Source organism: Balaenoptera physalus, assembly GCF_965194825.1.
Source record: "Balaenoptera physalus genome assembly, chromosome: 8".
Classification (NCBI taxonomy): Eukaryota; Metazoa; Chordata; class Mammalia; order Artiodactyla; family Balaenopteridae; genus Balaenoptera; species Balaenoptera physalus.
The window spans coordinates 83,327,761-83,349,820 of record NC_138887.1 but is presented as its reverse complement, the minus strand read 5'-3'; the positions used below and the strand labels follow the sequence as shown (position 1 = coordinate 83,349,820).

The 22,060-nt window shown below is 41.4% G+C and overlaps 1 protein-coding gene across 9 annotated transcripts in view; it reads left to right on the top strand.

Annotated features, from left to right (window-relative positions):
- ELMO1 (engulfment and cell motility 1) overlaps nt 1-22,060 on the top strand; it is a 555,096-nt gene that overhangs the window by 38,312 nt on the left and 494,724 nt on the right. For 6 of the 9 annotated variants that reach the window (XM_082471822.1, XM_082471821.1, XM_082471828.1 and 3 more), the window contains one exon: nt 20,805-20,892. The exons of 2 other annotated variants lie outside the window; for them this stretch is intronic. The gene's annotated coding sequence lies outside the window, so the exon portion shown is untranslated. Of the gene's footprint in view, nt 1-20,790; nt 20,893-22,060 lie in introns of those variants that run through there. One more of the 9 variants, XM_082471819.1, reaches the window with a different exon arrangement.

Here is a 22,060-nt window from a genome sequence, read left to right as displayed (position 1 = left end):
TGCACTGCAAGGTTTTGAATGGGTAACACAAAAAGTTGCAGTTTAGTGAATTTGAATAAAATGGGAACACTTCAGGAACTTGGGACAGGCCTGTTGCTGCAGATCCTGAAGTATAGTCATGAGTCCTTATGCAGCAGATAAAAGTAGGCTTGCATTATTATTTTTATTATATATTATATATATGTATATTATTATAATGTTGCAAAGGTTTTATTAGCAAGTTCCTTTAAGTAGTGGCCTACTTTAGTTCACTGAAAACACGATTCAATTTCCTGAAACATAATTTACAAATAATTTTTCAGATGAAATACCAATGGGTGTTTCCTAACCAGCAAATGATAGCACTGTGAGGAAGTGGAAGAGTCATGAGAGAGACAACACAAGGTGGGAGAAGGAAGGAGTCCTTGTGAACGTGAGCCTGTTTCAGGCCTGGAGAATGGTGTTCAACAATAGTGCTGGAGCCCATGAAAGATATTTATTGAGGGTGTTGGGAACATTTAAATCTCTCATTTCAAAGGAGAGAAAAGTGTACTGGTGAGAAAAATCACAGGTGATTTTTATTTAAATTTTTTTTTTTTTGTATTTTAAGGAAAAGGAAGCACAGCATTTTGTGTCTTGGAGTTTACTGCCCTCAGACTCCAGCCAGTGGCCACTTAAGAGGTCTATATATGGTGGGAAAGTTAAATTTGTGCTGGGGGATTATTAGTTAGATAATTAATTTGTAAAAACAACTGCATTCGATCGTTGTAGAGCAGAGTTTCTCAACCTCAGTGCTACTGACATTTTAGGTCAGATAAGTTTTTTTGTTGGGGGGCTGTTCTTTGCATTGTAGGGAGTTACCAGAATATTTGGCCAATACCCACCCCAGTAGCACTCCCTGCCCAAGTTATATCAAAGAAAAATGTTTCCAGACATTGCTGAATGTCCCCAGGGGAGGAGGAACTACTCCTGTTTGAGAACCACTGGTTTCATATTATATATATATGTATAAACAAACACATATATTCTTGAAAAATATATAGTATTATTTCCCAGTTGACATAATGGTGTAGTGTGTGTATATTGTTCTGCATCTTGCTTTTGTCCATTTGTTAATGTTTTTGAGATTCAGCCATGTATATAAATACAGTTTATTTTTATTTAATTGCTGTATATTGGGTCACCTTTAGACTATATTACATTTTATTTATCTATTGATGGGCATGTAAGTTGTTTCTAATTTCGCCATAAAAAAATTATTCCTCAGTGATTATTTTTATCCATGTCACCCTGAGCATGTATGTGATCATCCTAGATATTGAATAAAAGCCCCCTAGAATTTATTCAACTTTACTGTAAATGACCAAATTGTTCTCCAAGCAAGTTATATTAATTTGTACTCCCAGTTGGCAGTATATGCGATCCTATTTACACCACATTCTGACACCTGATGTTGTAGAATTGTTTAAACTTTGTTCATCTGAAAGGTGAACATGGTATCTTATTGCTGTTTTAATTCACATTTTCCTGATTACTAGTGAGTCATCAAGTTTTAAACCTGGAAGGAACTTTGGAGTCTTCTAGTCAACACTTGTATTTTAAAGATGAAAAAAACGAGACTAAGAATATTTTCTTAATTCTTTCTTAGCTTTACTTTTCTTCACTAAGAATATTTTTCTGCCTCATTGTTTTATGTCCCTCATTGTTTTGTCATATTGAATTCAGTAGCAAATCAAATGAAACCTTTCACATTTGCAAGGAAGGCAGGAAATGTATAGAGAAAAAAATGAAAGATTTTGATAGTACAGATTTCCTCCTTGCAATATTGTTTTTCACCAGCCACCCCAAGAAGATGGCTCTTTACTGAACTTATTATGTTAGGCACAGGTCCTAAACCAAGGAGGACACACAGGTGTATACATGAGTGATGGAATGAACTCTAAGATGTAATGAGCAAAAGATAAGATCCTAGAAGCATCTAAGGCTTTTTTTTTCTCATCTCCTCTGCATCTTGAGTTTAATTTCCTGATTCTGCCTGCAGCCTCAGCGGACCTGGGAATTACTAAGAATGGAAGGAAGTGTCGCTATTTTCCTTATTTGGATGGATTCCGCCGTGAATTTTGATCCACGCTCCTGGGGTCAGCCCTCTTGAGTCCAGCCTCCTAGATGCCAGCTGTTGAGACCAGCAGAGTTGACCCTCCGTGGCAGAGCAGCGTGGGCACTGTCCCCTGAGGGACACGTGGTCTCCTCTGTAAGGCCTCCAGACTGGAAGAGGTCCTGCCTGTCTGTGTTATAACTGGCCCAACTCTAATAAGCCTATCTTCCTGAAAACCTCATTCCCATTAATGAACACAGCATCCCGAGTCCCAGTAAGCATGTCAAACATGATTTTAGTGCCCCACGCACAGGCAAGTTTAATTGCTATGTGCTTGCCTCAGATGGGAAATGAAGGAACATGTGACCTACAAGGCTAGCATTGTGATTCTGTGTAATCCATTTCATCACAGGTATCTGTGTCAGTCAAAACAACATGGAAATATATTTGTTTTATTTTGTGATTTGGGATAATAACTGCAGATAAGCCAGCTTTTCCCAGAGTTAAACTCTGTGAGCTTATTTTTATGCTAAATGGTGCACATAATGCATGTTAATATTTTGTCAAGCTGAAAAATATTTCTTGCTGAAAGAGACTCTGTTTAGAGGCTTTTTCAAGCCGCTGCATGCAGGATGCGCTAAAGCCCATTTGTGTGTTCAGTTCTTCTCTGATTTGTGTTTTGAGTAGGCATCTGTTGATGACCTATTATTGGCAGCATACAGTCACGTTGCTGGAGCTAGAAAGAGGACTAAGAGGAAGACCCTGTCTTTGGAGCCCTCTGTCAAGTGGAGACAAAGACTTGCAAATAGATAGTCACTGAGAAAGGAGCCAGGTACAGGCAATAGGGGACAGAGAGGAAGAACTGACGAGCTTTGGGGAACTTGCAAGTTTCCTCAAAGGAGGAGCATTCCTGCTGTATCCTGAATAATGTGTGAGGATGACAGGGATTGGGGGTTCGGGCGGGGCTGAGACTTGGGTTGGGCTGGGAGGGGAGGGCGTTCAGGCAGAGGGAACAGTATGTGCAAAAGCTGGGAACTGTGAGAAAGCCTGACCTTTTGGGAAGAATTGTTAGTGATTATTCATTCTTGTTGTTTGGTCTGGATGTATTAAAAACACCCATGCCCTGCTTATGGGAATGATTCATTTGGATAAAATCCTATTACCACCCCAAGTTATGCTGTGTAACACAAGCATTTCAGCCCCCCAGCTGGTGGCCCCCATTACCAAGGCTTCAGTGATCTGGCCACAGTGACTTCTCCCCAGGGAGTGTTTGCTCAGCAAATGCCTTCTCCCGGGCCAATTTCATAGCGTCCACACTTTTAGTGAGGACTCCTGATCGTGCACCCATTTGCATTTTATTCAGTAAAGATGAAAAGGGGGAAAGAAAAAGAGGGGAAGAAATCTGAGCCAAGTAATGGCTTATTTATTTATTTTTTTTACCAGATATTTTGTTTTTTCTGATGAAAATAGTACTTGATAGTAACAATTATCTAGCTACAACCTCAGTCTATTTAGTACTAAACTTTTAAGTTAGCCTTTCAGAGTCCATAGAAAACTATGAAAAAAAGATCCAGGAAACTTTTGGGACTGGAGTGTGAGACCTCCTTCTTTTCATGCTGAATTCAGAATCTTTGCTACATTTCTGCAGAGAAGCTAGATCTAACACTGATTGGAATTCTGGGCCCTGCAGATGGGGAGTCGTTGGACAATGTTTGGGTATAAGAGAGCCCTTATCGAAACAACCGGAAGGACCCAGGGAATTTACTTATTACTTACTAGGTTGTTACTTCCATTAATGCAGAGAAGCGTCTGAACGATGCCTTTTTTTCTGGAGATGTCATTATCAGAGTGAAAATAAGTGGGAAGCCTAGGGATGCCCTGGAAAGCTGAGGGAGCGGCAGTAATGTGCATTCCTTGGAGTGAAGTGAAGGTGAAGGGGAGGAACCGCCCAAGGTCAAATTCAGGGTTGGGTCTTGGTGGGAGGGGGAGAGGTGGTTTGTTGAAAGGTGAGAATGGAAGATGCTCGTTCAAACCTTCCCACGCGCTCCTTAAATTGGGTAAGTTTCTGAACTGATTTGAGAAGAAAACTATTATAATTTTAGGGATTCTTCCCCTCCCCCAGTCCCCTCTTTCCTTTTTCTTTTTTTTCTATGAAAAGACTTTATTTTTTTAGAACAGTTTTAGATTTTACAGAAAAATTGAACAAATAGTACAGAGAGTTCCAATATACAGTCCCCTTTCTGCACAGTTTTCCCTACTAGAAACATCTTGCATGAGTGTGGTACATGTTTTAAAATTAATGAACCAATATTGATACATTAATATCCATTAACATCCACAGTTTACATTAAGGTTCACTCCTTGTGTTGTACATTCTGTGGGTTTTGACAAGTGCATGTGTCATGTAGCCACCATTATAGTATCATACAAAGTAGTTTCAATGCCCTAAGAATCCCCTGTGCTCCAGCTGTTCGTCACTCTTTCCCTTCTCCGTCCCTTCCACCTGCACTCGCAGCCTTCAGACCCCTGGCACACACACATCTTCTGATCTTTTTACTGTGTCTGTAGTTTGGCCTTTTCCAGAATGTCATGTAGTTGGCATCAAACTGCCTGTAGCCTTTTCACACTGGCTTCCTTCACTTAGAAATATACATTTAAGATTCATCATATTATTTTATGCCTTGACAGCTCCAGCACGATTGCTGGGTTGTATGGTATAGACTAAAGGTTTGGCTTTGTTAAGAGGCAGCTGTCTTCCAAGTTGGCTGTATCTTTCCTCCTTGCTTTTGAACTTTCCACGTGACTTTCGTTTGGGAGCAGAACTTAGAAATAATTTGTGGGAAAATGCAGGTGCTACTTAAATTGTAGTACACGGATTCTGAAATACCTAGCGAAGTGTTTTGCATTAGGTAGAATATGGTAGGTGGAGACCTGACCAACAGTCTCTTACTGTAAAGACATTTATTGTTTACTTAACCAGAAGTCAGGGCCAGGTGGCTTCAGATTCATTAAGTAGCTCAAGGAAATCATCAAGGACCCAAGATCTTTTCTTCTGCTCTCCCATACTAAGTATCTTGGCCTTTTGTCTTTTGTTCACACTTATAGTCTCAAGGTGGGTGCTGCAGCACCAAGCACTATGTCCTCACACCCTTAACAGGAAGAAAGAGGAAGGGGAAACACCAGCAGCTCTCGTGTCCCTTTGTCTCTTATATTAGAAAAGTGACCTTTAGCAGATATCCTCTGATGTCTTTTTGGCTTCAAATGGTTCATTTAGTCACTCTAGCTGCACAGAGGCCAGGAAGTGGCTTTTCTGAGCCCCTTGAATGTTTGACCAGGACTCACTCATCTATCTCGGGGACAATTGCAGGAGCTACTTGTCACTGTTTTTGGCCTCAGCATCCTCACTTATCTGTGATATGATATGTGGTATCAGTCACTTTCAAATTGTGCTTCTATGAGACCAAACCTTCTGAAGATGAGCTTAGAGGTCACTGCAGGGGCAGTGAGTGGGAGCGGGGAACAGTGAGCCAGGCTCTGGCCCCCCACTTCTTCCTGGATAAGCACACTTCCCACTTCCTCACAGGTTAGGGCTCCTGGAGGGTTTCCTTTGGATAAGGCTTCTACAGCTAAAATTAAGGGTGAAAGCACCCTGGGTTAGATGATGGTAAATGTTTCAATTCTAAGAGTCAGACTTTTGGACGAAAGTGAGACAAGGCTATTAGTCTCCTCCTAAGTGCTTGATAAATTTCTTAGGATTTTTGCCTTGAAAGTTTTACCAAATGCATATGTTGTACAGAGATGTTGTCCTCTGTCCTGAAGGAGGAGGACTTTGCCATTTGCAAAGTGGTTTAAATCTTACCTCTTCTTTGACGAGGAGATGGTCTGGAGGTGGAAGATAAAAAGATGGTCAACAGCCTGAGTGTTATCCCTAAAAAGTGAAAAATTTGATCTTCCTTCATCTTTTCAAACACAGTTAATCAAATGCCCCTGAGTAATTGAAGAGGATGATTTGTGTTCTTTTCGATGCTCTTTGAACCCTTTTCCATGTTTATGTGAAATATGTGGACTTCTCAGGTGGACATTTTATCTTTGATGTAGCTATTTCATCTATAGTGAAAAATGTTGTGGGCTTTTAAAATTATTTCAGTTAAAATGCTTTGTAATTTATATTTGTCCCCTGAAGTGATTTTGTGAAATTTTAGGAAGAGAAAATACATTAGAAAAACCCACAAATAGGTATGTGTTTAAAAGATGGGCAGAGGGTCTTAATAGACATTTTTCCAAAGAGGACATGCAGGCACATGAAAAGATGCCCAACGTTATTAATTATTAGGGAAATGCAAATCAAAACCACACTGAGATATCACCTCACACCTGTTGGAATGGCTCTCATCAAAAAGACGACAAATGGGGAGTGTTGGCAAGGATGTGGAGAAAAGGAACCCCTCATGTACTGTTGGTTGGGATGTAAATTGGTGCAGCCACTATGGAAGACAGTATGGAGGTTCCTCAAAAAATTAAAGACAGAACTACCATACAACCCAGCAAGTCTACTCTGGGTATTTATCCAAAGAAAATTAAAACACTAATTCAAAAAGATATTGCACCCTTATGTTCATTGCAGCATTATTTAAAATAATCAAGATATGGAAGCAACCTAAGTGTCCATCAACAGATGAATGGATAAAGAAGATGTGGAATATATATATGGAATATATATATATATATATATATATATATATATGGAATATTACTCAACCATTAAAAAAGTATAAAATCTTGCCATTTGCTACAACATGGATGGACCTAGAGGGTATTATGCTAAGTGAAATAAGTCAGAGAAAGACAAATACTATATAATTTCACTTATATGTGGAATCTAAAAAACAAAACAAATGAACAATTATAACAAAATAGGAACAGAGTCAGAGATACAGAGAACGAACAGGTGGTTGCCAAAGCAGAGAAGGAAGAGGGGTGGCGGAGGAGAGAAATAGGTGAGGGAGATTAAGAGGTACAAACTCTCAGTTGCAAAATAAATGAGTCAGGGGTATGAAATATATAGTGTGGGGGAATATAGTCAATAATTATGTAATATCTTTGCATGGTGGCACATCATAAGTAGATTTATTGTGGTGATAATTTTGAAATGTATAGAAATATCAAATCACTATGTTGTGTAACAGGAACTAACATAGTGTTGTAGATCAATTACACTTCAAAAACAAACAAACTCACGAAAAAAAAGATCAACCTTGTGGTTACCAAAGGTGAGATGTGGGAGAAGTGGGAACTGGATAAAGGCAGTCAAAGGTACAAACTTCCAGTTATAAGATAAATAAGTACTAGGGATTTGTTGTGCAACATGGTAAATATAATGAACACTGCTGTATATTACATGTGAAAATTGGTAAGAGAGTAAAGCCTGAGTTCTCATCACAAGGAAAAAAATTTTTTTCAGTTTCTTTAATTTTGTATCTCAGATGATGGATGTTCACTAAACTTATCGTGGTCGTCATTTCATGATGTATGTAAGTCAGATCATTATGCTGTACACCTTAAATTCATACAGCTGCATGTCAAGTATTTCTCAATGAAACTGGAAGAAAAAAAAAAAAGAAAAACAAACAAACAAACTAGGTCTGTGCTCCCTAAGGACGAATTGGTGAATCTACTGCTGTGTGAAGCTGACTTTTCTTTTTTTTTGGAAATAATTCCAGTGGCTTCATAGTTGGCACAGCACTTTGTGATATATGGACAACATGCTGATGCAGATTCCATCCAGGAATGCCCCCCTGATCCTGGGCTGCATGCTGCTTTTCAGGTCTTATTGGTACAGTGTTTAGATAGAGGAACCCTGCTGTGTGCAAGACAAAGGGCTTCAGTTCTAAGGGAGCATATGCCCTCTGATGTTCTACATAGTCATGTGTCATCTCATTACGATGCATAACTCCCTCCAAAGTAGAAGTTATTACATTTTACAGGGGAAATGGCAGAGCTGGAGCTGTAGTCTCCCCAGAAGCCTGAACATTTGCCACTAAATCAGCTGCTCTGCCCTTCTACGATTAATTGGCATTTCTCACACAAATGCGGGGAAAGAGGATTATCAATTTTTGGAATACTTTTTTGGGTCAAATAATTTGCATATTTTAAGATATTTAATCTTCACATCAACCCTAGGGGAAAGAGAGTTTATGCCAGTACATGGAGTGGTTGTTACAGTATTATCCCCATTTTATGTCACAGAAAATTGAGAATTTTAGAGGAAATGGGTCCTTTAAAGGACATGTGAAAATCTGCTCAAGATGTTGGAATAATGGTACTACAGGAAACTCCAGATAATATGGTTTCTGGCCTCTGTGGATTTATAAAGTTCCCCCCCAAACAGAGTCACTCAGTTTATTCCTTTTACAGAAAGCACAATGCCATGCCTTGTCCAAAAGGATGGTGAATGTTTGTCTACTGGAAGAAAAAGATAAGAAGTTCAGCCTTTCCTCCTCTCCCACACACTTTCACAGTGGCTCATAGTCAGAGTACTTGGGTTCCCCCTCTCTGCCTGCATCGGGCTGACATTGGGGCTAAAGTAGAGGGTAGGATGTGTTGGCACATTGTAACTGTCCACAGGGCTTCCTGGGAGTGGGTTAGGGCCCTGGTGAAATACAAAATCAGTGGTCCCTCCAGCAAGGACTCACTGACTGAAAATCTCTACATAGAATTTAGATCGAAATTGCCTGACACTCCATTTCCCCAAGTCTAGGAAAAGACTCATTTGCCTCCCGCTCTCCTCTCCCCTAAGAGTTTGTTGAGTGAGTTGAATCAAGGACATGATCCCAGCCCTCACTGTCCTGTCCTGGCAGAGCCTGGGTGAGTAATGACATCAAGGAGAAGCCAGAACCTGGAATGGATGTGCCTCTTGGGTGGAGGCGGGTTGCAGATGGGAGGGCATAAACCAGCTGGGGACTGAGGACCTTGGTCCAGCCAAATGGCAGAATGTGGTGTCCAGACTGGAGGGTCTCAGGGGCAGATGTGTGGCCAGCAGTTGTTGGGTTGGTGAGGGTGTATGTGAGGTGGCTGCTCCTTGTCACACGAAGTATTAGCATTAATGAAGCTGTGTTTGGACCAGCTCCCTCTAGTGATCTAGTGTATCTCAGAAGTCGGTACTGGGTTAGAACATGCTAGGAAGGTGGGGATGATTCTCTTAGGAGGTCAGAGCCTTAAGCTGAGCATGGTGTTTCCCGGAGAGGAGCCAGGAATAGAATAGGGCCCCTTGAAGGATCCCTACTGTGCCTCTGGCTTGGGGTTGAGGGTGGTGAGGGAGGGACTCCCACACGGGGCACAGACCCGTTTAACAGGTCTATCATGGGGCTGAGTCCAAGAAGTATTAATGTGCCTCAGTTAGGATCATCCTTTTTTCCATTTTCCAAGAGGGATTTATGGGTGAAGGTGAGGCTGGAAAAGCATGATGTGACAATAGCAGCAGTACACAAGAGCCTGTGCTATCTTCTGATCTCTTGCCCTTCTTTGTCATTTCCCTGGGGGAGGAACCTTCTGCCCTTTGGTTTCCTTACTTAGAAAAGTTTTCTTTTGTTTCAAGTGTCCAGGAATCATGTCAGGAGGTAAATAAAATAATGGAAACAAAGCAGGAACATAAACAAGGTTGGTGAAATCAGTCCCTTTTTGGTTCCCATCTGAATTTCCTTATCCTGTTACTTGAATTAAGCAGTGAAGAGAGCTTCAGAAGAAAGAGCGTGTCATGATTAATTGAACCCTTACTTTTAAATAAACATAGAGATTGAATTTTCATGTGAAAGAAACTTGAAAGTCCTGGAGGTAGGAAGTGAAAATAGAAATAAACAAAAAAATAGTAACCTTCTTACTTTCTAGGTGACTGAGTATACAGTTCAAAAGTCCTTTACTGTTTTTCATGTATTTATACATCACCCCCAAAAAATGACCCTGGGAGCAGAAAAAGGTAGTACTTATTTACTAGTGTCTAGTATATGTCAGGGACTGTGCTGGAGTTTGTATGGACGTGAGCTCATTTAATGCTCACAACAGTCCTAATGAAATGTGTATCATTGGCCACGTCAATGAGAAAGTTGAGGTTCAGAGACATTATGTGGGCTGCCTACAGGAAAATCACTGGTAAATGGACCTGTAGGATTCCAGTTCTGTCTTCACAAACGTGCTGTTCTTAACCCTACTGGTGCACCTGTGCTACCAAATGGGACTGTCTTACAGATATCTTTTATAGTCATTACTTTTACCCCATATATTCCTCATATATTGATTCAAAGATGAGCTTGAACCTACCTTCAACTTCCTTAATCTTTGGTAACTGAATCTTCCTATTTTGAGCATGAAGTGTTTTAAGCATTGCTATTCAAAGGGATAGAAAGATAAAGAAGAAATGAAATTAAGAAATTTTATACTACGAGAGGCTGTAAAAATTACAAAGTATTTTGAGCTTCTCTTGGGTCTTATATTATTTCTGGTTTTAATATATAAGTTAAATAACATTCAATTGGCTATACATTTTGCAGACATTCTACCGTTCATTAGAGTTTAAGAGTATGACTAATTTTATATTTCCAGCCAGTTTGTTTCTTTCTGATGAAAATTCCTATCTTCAGTCTATACCATGCTGTCTTTCTTAGGGTTATGCTATCAGATTTAGACAAATAATCCTTCATAACATGATGCAGTCATTTTTTATTTTCCCTTTTTTCTTGTTCAATGAAATCGTCTGATGCTCTGAATTTTCCTCTTATTACTTCTTTGCCTGAGTCGTCCTGCAGGATTTCATATATAGCTTTCTCAAAATAATTAGTTTCTGGACAACACATTGAACACCTGTGACGTTCTAGTGAAGAGGGAAAATACCTGAAACTTGGAAACAGGCAAATAGGCAAAAGGATAACTGTGTGTCCCTTCAAACTCATACTGGATTAGAATCCCTACCCAAGGATTATCTAATTCTCTAGGCCTGTGTGCCTTTCTTTGCTTTTCTTTGATTTACTATTTACTGTTGTAAAATAGTTTACAAATCTATGAGGGTGGATGAATACCTATAGAAACTTGTGCAATGCAAATGATTCTTTTCTATTAGAAAAGATAATCCCCAAAGTATAATTTTGATGCTCTGCAAGGCATTAAACAAAGTTTGTATCTACTTTAGCAATCTGATTTCAGCATTCTTTCTTTCAGCGACTATATATAGATATTTCTCTTCTATAATCCTTTGAAACAATATTTCTGTTCTGTTGGTTTTCTCATTGAATTAAATACATCTTTAATATGTAATTATTTTATGAGGGTCATTTTTTAACATTTTGGAAGTTGCTTTACACTAGAAACAATGTTAGAATCTTTCACCTGTGTCAAAAGAAAAACCAGAGCTGGACAGTAGTTAAAGCCATAAAACCAATTTTACTCAGGAACCGTTGCAATAGGGGGAAAAAAGGCCTTAGTACAGAACTAGGCTCAATTCCAAATGCAACAAGGGAAAGTGGGGATTTATAGCCAAGGAGCAGGGTTGGGGAGTGGTCAGTGGAAGGAAAATCACTAAGGGGAAACATTAAAAATAGGGTGATTCTTGCTAAACCGACTCAACAGGATTCTTGCTGAAGGCAGGCCAGGGTGATCACGGTTCACCTGGAGGATGAGGAATTTGATCAGATATTGAGGGTGAGGATTCTTTCTAAGCCAATTTAGCAGGATTCTTGTTAAAATTGGGATCTACAAGGACAGAGATGGAAGCAGAGGGCTCAGAGGAGCCTGACTAAAGTTTGGCAAGGAGAGGATCTTTGTTATGTGTATTATGCAATTTAGTATTCACATTACATCTTCTTAGGTGAGCTTATCATTGTCTCCACTGGGCTTAGGAAGAAACAGAGGCTCAAGAGTGTTCAAGTGACTTAGTTCAGGATGGACAGGGTATAATGTGGAGGCACCAAATTAGCCCAGGTTTATATGAATCAAGGTCCACTGCTGATTATACTTCACGATGTTGCCCGGAAAACTCACATGCTTCCCACCAAGGAGAGTGATGACAAAGTGTGGCTGAGGGTGACCCAATACTGTGCACAAAAAATGTAGATAGATAAAAGGAAAAAATAAGTGAAGGAAAAAAGGCTGAGATTGTCTACAAAAGAACTATGATACTGTTGGGTTTTTTTTCTCCCCATAAATCAAAAAGAAAGTGTAAAATGTGTGTGCAATTATTTTGAGTCATTGGATGGATTTTACTTGGAAAGTCCCCATCTCTTACTTCAGACCTGAATATTTGCTTATTGGGTGTATAGAGAGAAGTAGGTAAAAAATAAGAAGTAGCAGAGGTGCTTGCTTTACATTAGCAGAACAAACAAAACATTGGGAGGGGAGAAGAACCATTAACTGCTTCCAGACTTTGGCCAGACATCGAGCTTTCATCTTTTACTGTGTAAAGGTATAGTTCCTCAGCTTAGCTTTTGAACACTGTAGGGTGTTTTCAGTTTTTCTCAAGGATCTCATAAAGTTCTCAAAACAAAATTGGTTATAATTCACATTACTTAAAAATAAATATATGAGAGGTGTGCTATGACATTAAGTCAACAGTATGCTGCCTCAAGTCCAAAATTTCTGGAAATGATTAGGGAAACATAAGTGGTAGGTGGCAGTGAGAGAGGCAAGGATGAACAAGTCTTAAACATCTCTCTCTCTCTTTCTCTTACTGTAAAATTACCCCCAGCTATGCCCACAATAATCACTGCAGTAGGTAACGCTAGGAACTCAAATGTATTTAAAATCCTAGGGCTGAAACTCAGTATGCTGTGGTATCTATCTATCTATAACAGCAAACAGTCCTTGAAATCCTCTACTAACCCGGATTTGTATAAATTCACTAGAATTCCAGATTTCAGAGGTTGGGAAATTGGTTTTATGTCTGGAAGTGTCATTAGCAGCACCTACTGTTGTTATATTCTGGATCCTGATTAAAGGCATCCCACTTACATCCACTTAATCCAGAAGCCCCCAGGCTTTTCTGTATGTCTTGATCCTCTACTTCTCACACTCCTGCAAAATCCCATGGATGCTGCATCCTGTGTTTCTATGGAATCTGGCCCCTGTTTCCTCCTCATTGTTCCTGTCCTGGACTAACCTTCATCAGCTTCTGGTCTGACCGATAACTGCAATTTTCTCCTCACTATATTCTGTGTACTTAGCTTCCCTTCTGTTCCCCCTTCTTCCTCTCTGTAGATGGTTCCTCGAATTGTTGTAAAAATATCTGCATGATCTTGCCACTGGGCTTCAAACCCGTTAGTGGTTCCTCATGGCTTAAGGAACAAGGTATGCAGAGTCTTGCTAAACCTATGAAGGCCTTTCTGACCCAATCCCTGTACACCTCATTCTCCAATCTCCCCTCTCCTGCAGCTCACCTTTGCTCTCAGGCTGATCTGGGATCTATTTACCTCTGCTTGCAGCAGAACATGCCAGACTGTGTTAAGCCAGCCAACCCCTGTGCTGGATTGCTTCCTTCTCAACCTGGATTAGATTCTCCTTCTCGATACTGCACTGTAGCTGTTTATTTATATTGAATAACATTTCTGTAAGGGACCATGCTGTCCTTCGGGGCAGGGCAGTGTCCACTGTATGTTGGTGTCCCTGTGCCTAACAGGGAGAGGCTCTCCATAAATGTTTGTAGGTTGAATGAATGAATGAGTGAAGTGGGACCTTTTTTGCATGAAGAAATGAATGCAATTTACCTCTATGGAAAAATTGTGTGAGTGGGACCTAAGGAATTGTATTATTTATCTGCAAAAGCATTTCATCTGTCTTCTTTTCCTTTCTCTATAGCTCATCTCTGTAAATGCATCTCTGTGAATCTGCTGTCATTGCCATCATTACAGTTCCCCCCAAGGGGGAGGCAGAGCAGGGGGGCACTGTTTGTGATAGAGGGCAGAGAAGGTACAAACCAAGATATGCCCAGGCCCTCCCTAGCTCAGCCTGTCCTTGGGTTAGGCAGGCCAATCTTCATGAACTTGTGGGGATTTGAACACCACACACACACACACACACACACACACACACACACACACACACACACACACAGAGACAAGCGGGAGGAAAAAATTGAACATTACCAGCAAAGGGAGAAACCAAAATCATGTACCACTCAATGACATTCAAGGGAAAGGATGTAGCATCACTTTTCCATGATGTTCTGCCAAAAGTTCATAACCTGAATTTAATCAGAGGAAGCATCAGACAAAGCCAAATTGAGAGACTTTATCCAAAATAAACAGCCTGCAATCTTAAAAACTGTCAAGGTCAGAAAAATCAGGGAAAGACTGAGGAAAGTGTTTTAGAATAAAGGAGGCTAAAGAGACCTAACAGCTAAAAAGCACTGTGTGATTCTGATCCTTTTTCTATAAAGTACATTAGTGGGACATTTGGTAAAATTTGAATGGGGTCCAGGAGCAAATGCGACATGTATTCAATGTTAATTTCCTGATTTTGATGGTTGTGTTGTGGCTATGGAGGAGAATGTCATTTTTGTAGGAAATGCACACTAAAGTATCACTGAGTGATGGGGCTTCTGCTTGGGCAAGTTACTTTCAAGTGTTTCAGGAAGAGAGAAAGGTTTTTGTACTTAACTTACAATATTTTTTGGTGAATTAGAGATTGCTTGAAAATTTAAAAATATTTTTTAAAAGAAAAATGTTAAGAAACCAACTTGGACTTTTTCTCATGGATAAGTTGTCTTGATGAGATTCGATCTGCATTATATGCTGATGGAAATGTGCAGAAGAGGGGCCCTGGTGTTCCTTGAGCAGATTTAGGGGTGGAGAGGTGGTGAAGCCTAGGGGCATAGCCAAGAGCAAGCCTGCATCTCAGCAGCTCTCAGCAAGTGAAAACAGACTCCGAAGACAGACTGTCAGCTCCGGGACAGCAGAGCGACCTCCCAGGGGCAAGTGCAATTAGCAGGTTTCTGGGGACTGGGGAGCAAGATGCCACCTTGATGATTTAGTGTGAGAAACGTACTCAAGGCCATTGGCACTCTTTGACTAGCGGATTTCCTCCCTGTTGCAAACTTCAAGGGGGAAGCCAGGTGGCAATCAGGAGACTTGCTTGGTAAATAAGGAATAACAGTGAGAGGAGCTGACCCAGTGTGATCAGAGCATCCGGCCAGGGCAGCCTGATTTCTGCATCTGCACGTGAGCCTCACACTTGGCAATGCTGTGTGGAGGCGTGAGTCTGGGACGGGGCTTGCCCTCCCTTGGGCAGAGCTGGGGTGGCCTCCCAAGCTTCAGTTTTTGTCTGCTTTCATGGTTGGCCACCTCGCCGCTTGTGTTGTTTCTTTAGATACGGTAGGAGCCTCAGCCAGGTTGTGGACCCCTGAATGTCTTTGCTTGTGTGTGATTCTGTGTTGCCTCCTTCTGGGTTAATTTCATACGTTCACTCTCAGGGACATATACCCTCTTCATTCAGGTTCCTTAGAGATCCTTTTTGCTGCTACTGGCCACATGAGAACTGTGTTAGAGAGAGACTACACTCTAGAGTAGCAACTTCCCTCTTTCTGTTTTTATTTATTTTTTTAAGTCTGCAGCCATGTAAAAGGAAGGAAAGACTTTTTTTTTTTTTTTTTGAAGAGGCTTACCTGCTTGGAATACCATATTATCCTCCAACTTCCCTGGGTTGCAGGCTTTCTTTCAGAGATTTAGCCCAAATGGATATTTTTTCCCTGTTGAGGCCAGCGTGCCCTCCCCTGCTACGAACCAAAGGAATTCGGTTCCTTGGTGCAAAGTCCATGCAGGGCTGTTGGATGTGGGTGGAGATTACAGTTCACTTTCTACAACTGAGTAGTGCTGTCTCAGGGGTGAGACCCCACCCCTCCCAACCCTGCCCCTTCAATCCCCCCTCCACTGGAGGGTTTGCAGTTCTTTCTCCCACAGGTGGCCATATCTCCTCCGGGTACTTGAAGGCCCCGGGCTACTTAGCCCTGAAACCTGTGGTCCCAAATGGCTCCTTATGTAAAAGCCGTTTGTTTCCTGGTGAGTGTTAACTGCAGTTGCCCAAACCTTGAGGCTCTTGAGTGCTAGAATCTGTTTTTGAAGAGGTGCTAGAAACCCGAAACCTGGCATGCAGGTTAAGTCTGCCTGCTGCCCAGAAGCAATGGTTCTGTATGGCTCATTGGTTAGAGACCAGCCAAGAGGGTCTGGGTCCTTCTGTGAGTAATGAAGACCATGGGAGCCCTCAGGCATGAACCGTGTATTCTTCAAAGGAAGGTTAGAAGGTTGTCTTGATTTTTACAAAGGAAGCACACGTACATATATGGACTGGCCCACACTGGTCTAACTTCAGGGTCCTCCATTTAGTGTAATTTTATATTTTGTTTACCCCTTTGCCCATACCATGATAAAGCCTTTCATACAGATGCCTTTATAAATAACTACTCCTTTTCCAGAACATGCCTGATTTGCATTTCTACACTGTGGACATTGAACAACGTGTTCAGTTGGGGTGTCTACACGGTCACTAGGTCAGCTGTTGAGTCCTGGCTTGGCCATCTGTGCTCTGTGGCAGATGTCGGACCGTCCTCTCATCTAAAAGTGCTGCCTCATGAAGAGCTCGTGGCCCTTAGCACCTGGCGGACAGAAACACTAGCTTAGAGGGTGGAGTGGTGAGCACCTGCAAGTCTCAAGGAACAGAGACTTGGTTTCCATTTGCAAACAAAACAAAACAAAAAGCCCCATGTGAATTCTGGCACTAGTCTTTGCCATCTGTTTGATTTTTTTTTTTAAAGATTTATTTTTTTATTGATTGATTGATTGATGGATTGATTGCTATGTTGGGTCTTCGTTTCTGTGCTAGGGCTTTCTCCAGTTGCGGCAAGCGGGGGCCACTCTTCATCGCGGTGCGCGGGCCTCTCACCATCGTGGCCTCTCCCGCCGCGGAGCACAGGCTCCAGATGCGCAGGCTCAGCAATTGTGGCTCACGGGCCCAGTTGCTCCGCGGCATGTGGGATCTTCCCAGACCAGGGCGCGAACCCGTGTCCCCTGCATTAGCAGGCAGACTCTCAACCACTGCGCCACCAGGGAAGCCCCATCTGTTTGATTTTTTTACTGGGTCAGGCGCTGTGATAAGTACCAACCTCTGCGTACCAGTGAAAAGGATTAGAAGTAGAATCACCTGAAAGATGGCATTCAAAGCAGGTAGGGCCTGTGGTCTGCTTAGGGACCTATAACTTTCACTTGCATTCTGTTGCTAGGCCTCCTTGCATCTGGGAGTAGGGGCTGGGGTGGCGGGGAAAGGCAGGCAATAACAAGAAATGTGTTCCTTGGGGTCTCCTACTAAGCTGTGCCTCTGTCAGTCAGATTTCCTATTTGACGGAGATAGTTCTGCCCTCTCCAGCTCTGCCAGGCATCCCCCTTGGAGAGAGGGGTGGGAACTGGATGTGAAACTGATGTGAAACTGATCCCGTTCCTCCAAGTGGCCAAGTGGCTGGAGGCTGACAGCTGTGTAAGGAAACGCTCCCTGTCATGGGCTTTGGGTCCCTGCTCAGTCAAAAGGCAGACTTTTTACTCCCAGTGACAGCTGCAAAGTACAGATTTCTGGTGGGGCACTAGCTCTGAATTCCAAATACAATTTGAGTTTCAGAAGCATCTACGTTTCCATGTCTGTGGTGCTCTTTTACAACTTGGCACCGTGATAGCCGATGCACGGCCATCCGCTTTTACTAAGAATTCTAGCCAAATGATTTGCGGAATGAGAGCACAGGTGATAGATACTTAAGGCTTTGCTCCTTGGGGGATGAAAGTGGTGCGGAATGTGCTCTGAATTTCAAGAGATGAGAAAGGTGGGTGGTATGGGGAAGGAAGGCGATGAGATTTTGGAAGCTGGGTGACGCCTGTGAGGCTGTGGAAAACATGTATTTCTGTTTACAATGATTAATTTGCGTTTCAGAGAGCAGCTCTCACTACTGAGGGTTGCATGTGCCAGAGAGTTAATAAAGGATCCTGGGGACACCCGTGCTTCATACTTTATGCATGCCCATAGGTGGAGGTGGAAGCATTTGGATCTAGTACAACTTGACAGTCTATTTCCTATGGTTGAGGGATGGCTGGATTCGCTACTGTAAGAGCAGGATCTGGAGACTAGCTCCGAGCCCAGGCTGTCATTCTTGCCTGTTAATGCAGGATGGACTGTGTATCTTTTAACTTTGATAATTTGTGACTCAGAGATTCTTGCATAGCTGAGATGTTTTAACAATGGATGAAAGTGTACAGATTTCAAGTAACAACTTCTTTGCTTCTGTTTGAGGCAATACACTTGACTGTCCACATTCATGTCAATGCAGCGGTGGAAAATAAATCTCAGTGTTTTAAAATAGACTTTAAAAAGCATTACCAAGACTACTCAGTGCCTTTAAAAAAAATCCGCCTCCTGAACTTTGAAAGTCTTTCTCTCCAAACATAAAGGAAAGGTCTTACATGGCTGTTTTGCTTAATGTGGGCTGGTTTTATTTTGGACTCTTTGAAACCCAGCGTGAAGGCTAAAATTCTGCTATGTAGAGAGGTAAAAATGAAAGAAATGGTGAGGTTTTGATTGTGCTAAATTAAAGTGACAAGGTACAGATAACAGGGCACGGCTGTATCCACAAATTAGCCCTCTCTAATTTGCTGCTGTGGAAAGTAGTGCTTTGGTGTTGCATTGTAATTTCTTTCTTGAATTAAAAGGTTTAAAAAAAGAAAGTCTACTTTGCTCGAAAGAGGAAACCTGAGAAACTCAAGCCTTTCAGTATTTAAATGGCCTATGGTTCCCTGTGTGCAGGGAACTATTTGAGCAAGTCCTGCTTCAAAAATATGTAAATTACATGGTTTTATTGGATTGTTTTGTGTGCTACTTAAAGTTATCCTTTTCCAAAGTTTTTGTTGCAATTCAGAATGTATTTTGTGTTGAGCAGGTGGCAGCTGTATTTTGTGTGGTCTCTTGTGTAAATACAGTACCACGTCATGTACAGAATAGATTTCTGATGGCTGGAGGGTGGGGCGGGAGTTGGGGGAAGAAGTCCAAGGCTCCCTTCTCCAACTTCTGTTTAGTTCTAAGCAATAACTCGATACTGGTGGGGAGCCAGGATGACATTTGGTTTCCCCAGTCACAACATGTCTTGCCCCAAATTATGATATTCTTTTCCCCAAAGTCAACTTCCCAGAAGGCTGAAATGTCATTTTGCAATGTGTGGTGGCACATGAACTATTTTATTATATTACAGAAAGTCAGCTGCACAGATTGCAGAACAAAAGTCAGAATTGTTTACCACAACACTTTAAAAAAATTACAATTCATGATCATTTGTCTTTTGTTTTCAGTTTCTTTGGGTATTTGCTCAAGGAGAGACCCATGCCTCCACATTAGACTGTCCATTCCTGGGTGTTGACACTTTCACCCTCCTTTGAGGCTTTAATTCGTCATGACTCATGCCACACAAACATCTAAGATGTTTCCTAAAGTGTGTTCCACAGATCATTAACAGATGTGATGTTTAAAGTGTTCCACAGTCAAATTTGAGAGACACTGGGAAAAACAAAGCCAAAAAGACTGCTTTACTGAAGGACTTTTCCAGGGCCTTTAACAGATGAATGTGCATGTGAATTGTCAGGACAGTAAGTTCATCCTCTTGCTGTGTCCTCACCTGTGGTCTCTTTTGAAAAGGCACCAATCTCATTCATGAGGGATCCACCTTCAGGAGCTAATCACCTCCCCAAACCCTACCTTCAATACCATCACACTGGGATTAGGTTTCAAGAGAGGGAAGTTGGAGATGCAGACATTCAGTCTGTAACATGATGGTTCAGTGAGAGGCTGTGTGTGAAGGCATTGAGTTCAGGGCCTGGGAGACCAGCGTTAGACTATTGGGAGATGTATCGGGAAACCTGCCATCCTCTTCTGCAACCCCTTCCTCCTCAGTGAGGCTCCCTAGACAGGAAGAATCTGCCCTCCTACCTTATGCCTGTTATCCAAACCTTGATTCCTCTTTCCTTATTCCTCTCTTCCTCCCCAACAGTCTGCTCATAACAAGCCCAACATTCAATAGGCTTCCAAAGAAAAGGAAACCTGCATTCTTTTTTTTTTAAATTGTTTTTCTTTTTTTAATTAATTAAATTTTTTGGCTGCATTGGGTCTTTGTTGCTGCGTGCGGGCTTTCTCTAGTTGAGGCGAGCGGGGGCTGCTCTTCGTTGCGCTGTGCAGGCTTCTCATTGTGGTGGCCTCTCTTGTTGCGGAGCCCGGGCTCTAGGCACGTGGGCTTTCAGTAGTTGTGGCACGTGGGCTCAGTAGTTGTGGCACGCGGGCTCAGTAGTTGTGGCTCATGGGCTCTAGAGTGCAGGATCAGTAGTTGTGGCGCACGGACTTAACTGCTCCCCTGCATGTGAGATCTTCCCAGACCAGGGATCGAATCCATGTCCCCTGTGTTGGCTGGCAGGCAGATTCTTAACCACTGCGCCACCAGGGAAGTCCCAGATAACTCAATTCTGTAAGCAATACTGGATTGGCTCCCAGATCAGGGAAGCAAATTCTTTGTTTTTGTACGATAAAGGAAATAATTGGGCCAATTAGTGAAATTTGAATAGGAAATCATATACTAGTGTTGTATCAGTTTTAATTTCCTGACTTTGATAATTGTGCTGTGTTTATGTAAGTGATTTTTTTTTTTTTTTTTTTTTTTTTTGCTGCAGTGCACGGCTTACAGGATCTTAGTTTCCTGACCAAGGATTGAACACGTACTCTTGGCAGTAAAAGTTTGGCGTCCTAACCACTGGACCACCAAGGAATTCCCTGTAAGTGAATGTTCTTGATCTTCAGAAATACATGTTGAAGTATTTAGGGTAAAGGGACATCACGTCTACAACTATTCATACACAGTTATAGGGGAGGAAAAACTATTCTTTTTCCATTATGTTCCTAGTTTCTCCACTTGGGGCCCTGCAAATTAGACTGAAAAAGACAGAATAATGAGAGAAAAACAAATAAGTTTATTGACACAAGCAGCATGCATACACAAGGGAGAAACTCAGTGATGAGTGACTCAAAGGGGTGGCTAGGACTTGGGTTTGTATAGCATCTTAACAAAGAACAATAAATTTTAGAAAAGTGATAGGACAAAGGAAAGGGGCTTTAGGTTTCCAAGGGTGGCAAACTGGGGAAAGGTATATGTATGTGGAAACTAATGGAAGGTAAAGGTCAATTTGATAAGGTTCGTTTGTGCAGGTCTACCTGGTGCCACCTCATCTCAGGTGTTAAGGTTGTTATTTTGTTTTTAAGCAGATCAGCAGAGATCAGAAAGCTCATCCTGTGTCTTCTTTTTAAGAAATTGCCTTCAGTCAAAACAGTCCTTGTGATAGAGTGGCGCATTTTGGGTTGGTGTACTCTGAACTACTTCACAATTCAGAAAAAAGTAATAATACAAAAAAGATAAAACGTTAGTATTTGGGGAATCTGGGTGAAGGATATACTTCATATTCATCTTGGAACTTTTTTTAATTGAAATATAGTTGATGTACAATTTTATATGTTACAGGTGTACAATATAGTGATTCACAATTTTTTAAGATTATACTCCATTTATAGTTATTACAAAATATTGGCTATATTCCCCAGGTTGTACAATACATCCTTGTAGCCAAACTTACACCCAATAGTTTGTACCTTCCACTCCCCCACCCCCACTGGTAACCACTAGTTTGTTCTCTATATCTGTGAGTCTGCTTCTTTTTTGTTATATTCACTAGTTTGTTGTATATTTTAGATTCCATATATAAGTGATATCATGTAGTATTTGTCTTTGTCTGACTTATTTCACTTAGTATAATGCCCTCCAAGTCCATCCAGGTTGTTGCAAATGGCAAAATTTCATTTTCTTATAGCTGAGTAATATATGTATATATATGTTATATATATATATATTATACATTTTCTTGATCCATTCATCTGTTGATGGATACTTAG